Source organism: Triticum urartu, chromosome 2 (genome assembly GCF_003073215.2).
Source record: "Triticum urartu cultivar G1812 chromosome 2, Tu2.1, whole genome shotgun sequence".
NCBI lineage: Eukaryota > Viridiplantae > Streptophyta > Magnoliopsida > Poales > Poaceae > Triticum > Triticum urartu.
The window spans coordinates 36,413,237-36,418,458 of record NC_053023.1 but is presented as its reverse complement, the minus strand read 5'-3'; the positions used below and the strand labels follow the sequence as shown (position 1 = coordinate 36,418,458).

Genomic DNA, 5,222 nt, shown 5'->3' with positions numbered 1-5,222 from the left:
GCCACAGTTCAAATTTGACCTGCTTCTGGCTGAATCGGCGGAAATTTGTCTTTTTCACGAGATGTGGATAAAAACTTTTGAAACCCAACCATTTGGTCAATTGTGCATTAAATATGGCCTCATATTTTAGAAAATTGATTTGGTCCAATTTTGCAATAAATATATTGTAGGTCCTTCACAAAATAAACTCATTTCGGGCATTCGAAAAATGGAAAACGAATTTTCCATGCAAAGAAAATGAAAACTCCCTTAGGCAACATTGTTTGCCATTCCAATATGCACCCTTGTGCACAATATGAGATCATTTGAACAAACTATGCCATGAATGTGGCCATAAGATTGATCATCTGGCTTGAAAGGCATTGATCTCCACACATGGTAGCTCGTTTCTGAGAACACTTTTTTTTAAAATAATTGCCGTATTTCAAGTTTATTATTTTTCCTGGAAACTTGGTCACATATAATCACACAATGTGAAGGTTTTCCAATTTTTTGATTTTTTTGAATTTTTTATGCCCATTTCAAAATGCGGTCAAAACGGCGGGCTTGATAGTTCCTAGCTAGTGGTTGAATCTTGGAATTTTTTTGGTGTTTCTCTGATTAAATAGATACTTATGCACCTAGAAATGATTTTTGGAAAAAATAAGGAGCAAACTACGAGGTAGCTACAGTTCAAATTTGACCCGCTTCCACCTGAATCAGCGGGAATTTGTCTTTTTCATGAGAGGTGGATCAAAACTTTTTACACCCAACCATTTGGTCAATTGTGCATTAAATATGTCCTAGTATTTTATAAAATTGATTTGGTACAATTTTGCAACAAATATATGGTAGGTCCTTCATGAAAAAACCTCATTTCGGGCACTCGAAAAATGGAAAATTGTTTTTTCGTCCAAAGAAAAAGAAAAATTCCTTAGGCAACATTGTTTGCCATTCCAAGATGCACCCTATACACTAGATCACATATAATGACACAATGCAAAGGCTTTCCATTTTTTTGATTTCTTTAATTTTGTATGCCAATTTCAAAACGCGGTTAAAACCATGGGCATAACCGTTCGTAGCTGTGGGTGGAATCTTACAAAACTCATAGTGTTCTGTGATGAAATATATACATGTGTACCTAAAAATGTTTTTTGGAAAAACAATGAGCAAACTATGAAGTTGTTGTCGTTTAAATTTGACCCGGTTCCTCCTGATTTGGTGCAAGTTGGTTTAAATGGCCAAAAAGGCTAGAATGATCGGAAATGCATACAAGTTGGTTATCATCCATAAAATGTGGTATAACCTGAGTGAAAATTTTAGTGGTTCCATTTTGCAAAATATTATTGATAGTTGCTTCATAAACCCCTTTGTTTTTAGCACTTAGGGACTATATTTTAAATTACACCTGGAATCTCTAACCAATCAGGACATCTTCCCCGGATCACCCTACCTTAGGCGATCTGAACCGTCCGATCGTCCCGGATCGAACGACACACTTGACCCCCTCACCGTCTCACCCAACTAGCCCTAACACAACCCGCACCACTCGTCCTGTCCTCCCCCTTCTCCTACGCACCCACAGCCGCCGCCCTCTCCCTCCCTCAGATCTCGATCCGCCGCTGCCCCCAAACCCACCCTCCCGTGGACGACCCTCACCGTAGACGTGGTGCTATGGCGCCGAGGCCGGGACGACCTGAGCGCCCTACTCCTAGCGACCACCGTCGCCTCCTGGATCCTATTCCATAGCGCCTCCGGTTACACGGCCGTGTCGCTGGCCACCAACATGCTCTTCCTCCTCCTGGTCGTGCTATACGCGTGGTCCAGGGCCGCGCGCCTCCTCGGCCACCCCGTGCCGGCCATCCCCGACCTACAGCCGGTGGCCGACAAGCTCGACGCGCTCATCCGCTCCGGCCTCGCCGGCATCGCCTCCGCCTTCCGCCACGTCGCGCAGGGCCAGCCCGGCTCCGGGCGCATCTTCGCCTGACTCAGCTGCTCAAGGAGCCATGAGCCTTCCTCTCCGGCCCCTTCCGTGCCGTCATGGACACCGCCGAGCTCCTCCTCCACAAGATCTGCTACCAGGTACTCCTACTTGAAGTAGTGAATGTTCAGACCCCTCCTCTGTTCTCTGTACTGTCCAAAAAAGGCTCAACATTTCTTCAGAGTTACTATAAATGTTCTTTTACAGTTGATGATCTTACAGTTGGTTTGCTTCGGCTGTGGTTTGATTTAGAGACTCCAATACTCTGTTGTGGTTGCAGGGCGACCATGCCGACAACACGTGGTGCTGGTGGTGCCCTACGCTTGCTGCAGCGCGCTCATCGGCAAAGGAGGCACGCTCATTGACTTCAGGTTGTTACATACGGAAGGAGCTCTGGGTTCAGTTCCAAGCAACAGGGGTTGGGTTGATTCCTCTAGAAATAGTCAGATGAATCATTGTTGTAATTTGTAAAGCTGTCAAGGAAAGTAGTTTAGCCAAAATATTTATTGTGGGCATTCTGTTAGCTAGTGTGCATTGCCAAGTACAACTATTCTACTTTGTATGGAATCATCTCACTATTCTGAACATCTTAAACTTGCTATGTGCAGGGTGAGGAGGCGGAGGAGTAAGGGCGCAACCAGCCGGCAGCCCTGTCCTGCTTGAGGGGGGGGCAAGAGGGGTCTGCTCCTCTGCTTCCATTGCGACCGCGGCAGGTAGCTCCTCCATCTCCCTCCCCCTCTTCTCATGCTCACTACTTCTGATGCTAAGTTGATGAATATGTGATGCACTTGTGCCAAGGAATTTTAGAGGAATCTGTATGAACAAGTCATGTTTTATTTTATTTTATTTAGGTTGTTAGTTACAAAACAAAGAGAGAAGATGAGCTTCTGCTTGAATTTTTTTCTGCCAGCACATGATTTGTATGTATGCAATCATCATCTTGCGTGTGTGAGCTGATTCCTTGCTTGGGCCAAGTGTTAGTGTCGATATGTTGTGGTGGTGCTCGTCTAGCCATTGATTTGTTGCTGATAATTATGTGCTAAAGAATGCTACAGGTTTATTAGGATGTGGCTGAAACCATTGGATGTCCTTCGTGGACTTGCTATCAATACTTGTCTCATGTTTTGTTTCCTTTCTGGACATGTTACGGTTCAAGTGTTGCTGCTGTTTAGTACTAAGTGCTTAACTTAACTAAGCTTGAGCTACTAAAACCCACTCTCAAATTAATGAAACTCCCGTTTTGCGAAACTTCAATGTTGAGCTCCTCTCCTCGCTGAGCCGTGGCCGTCGACTTTCATTTCATCCACCACCACTCCAGCTACCTTCTTGTGTAATCAAATTTTGCTCACTTATGTATGTATGTATGAGGCTGGATAGTTCAACTCTAGTTTTCTTTCTAACTCATTCATATATATGGTGGAAATTGTGCAGGTTCTATGGTGCCAAGTGGCCTCTGGCCATCTTGAACTGGAACTCCAGTAACAAGTAGATGTTGCTGCTGTACTCAATATTTGAAGTTGCTTTTTTCTTTTTTGAGAGAAGTGTATTAGGTTGATGAGATTAATTAGCTCAGTTGGCTAAAGTAGCAACAACAGCAGCCACACTTTGCCATCCACTTTATAGCTGGACTGTACTTACATGCTTAGTATAACCTTGTACGTGTAGCTGGACTATACTTACATGCTTAGTATAACCTTGTACGTGGTTCGTTTAATTTATAAATGGTTATCTGTTGCTGCTGCAGGAGCAATGTTGCTGATGGCGACGGGTACGTGATGGTGGCTAGTGTGGTGGACGACCCGACCAAACCAATGATGCAAGGCTTCTCCTGCTGCTGCATGTCTTCATCAACTTAGTTCTTCCACAGGGAGAGATAAATTCTTCACTTGTTCACTGTGTAATCTGCAGATTACTTCCATTAATCACCTAGTGCTCCTGTTAGTGAGATTCATCTAGTATTTCTTTTTGCAAAGCATGCAATGGTCTGGAGTACTTGATCATGACCTGATGGAACATGTCGTTACAGCAGCTAGAAGCAATCCATTTTATTAAATGCATTCTAGTTAGGATTCGGTCATGGCAACACCTTGCTATTTTCTTTTCTTTAAATCTGGTTGCAAGTTTACTATTTTTCCAGAACCATCATCTTACATTTTGGGCAGCGGGCATTGAAATTTAGGCATTTATGTATAATTTTAGTTCTGGATGTGTCCTATGCAAACATTACTATCAATTGTCAAGTTGATTCTAAAATGTCTCATTAACTAAATTTTAGATGGTGATTTCTAGATTTAGTACCAATTTATTGTTGGCCTGGCCTATGCTCAATACCTTGCTCTATACCAATTTATTTCATTATTTTGTTATTTACGGTTAAATATGCTATCATTAGCTCTGAGAAAATGTTATGTTTTTGCTGATTAGTGGCAGTACATCTTTGCTTTACTATTCCTAGCAGCTGCAGTTCATCTACCATAAACATGTTGTGTACATTCTGAACCCCCAAACATGACACAAGTGGAATGTAACTTGTACAATTTTTACTTGAATATGTTCAGTTATGAAGTCGTGTAGTTGTTTTTTCTCATCAGTTCTAAACTGCAGTACTTTACTGAATTGTTGATGATCCTGAATGAATCTAGCTTGTTGGGTTCAGTCTCTTGTTTAGTTGGAATAGCACCCCATCACCTGTTGTTGTTGTTGTTATTCACCCTATCCTTGCTGTTCTGTTTTCTTGTTGGAAAATATTTTGAGTAAATTCAAGACGAAAGATGTTCAAAGAAGCTCCAAGACATTCTTATATAGCAAGTTATGTAATAATAGCTGGGTTATCTGGGAATTTAATGTATCTTCTCTCTGTTTGTGAATGAAATAGTAATTATGTATGTGAATTGATGTATCTTCTCTCTGTTTGTGAATTTCATCTATGTTTCAGAATTACAATTTTTGTTTCATATGAAATAGTAATTATGTATGTGATTTGAAAACGTGTGCAATGGAAACATGACTCATGCGACCCACTTATCAAAATAATTTGAGCACATTTGAAATTTCTGACGTGTGGGACCAGTGTATGATATTATGATATTCGGGACAAATGTAAAACAGTGGAAAATAAAATGGAAAAAAATAAAAGATCATACGCTGTAAAAGGCCGCATCTAGAAATAAAAAGGCCGAATTGCTGGGCCAGCCCATGTAGCTAGCAAAAATTAATAGGAAAAATAAATATTAAAAAGGCCGAATTAATGGTCTCGGCC

The 5,222-nt window shown here is 41.6% G+C and overlaps 1 long non-coding RNA gene across 1 annotated transcript; it reads left to right on the top strand.

Moving 5' to 3' along the window:
* Positions 1-2,006: 2,006 nt before the first annotated feature.
* On the top strand, positions 2,007-4,856 carry LOC125535473. The gene is made up of 4 exons (XR_007294681.1): positions 2,007-2,064; positions 2,244-2,334; positions 2,572-2,676; positions 3,708-4,856. It is a non-coding gene; the product is annotated as an uncharacterized LOC125535473 (long non-coding RNA).
* The last annotated feature ends 366 nt before the right edge of the window (positions 4,857-5,222 follow it).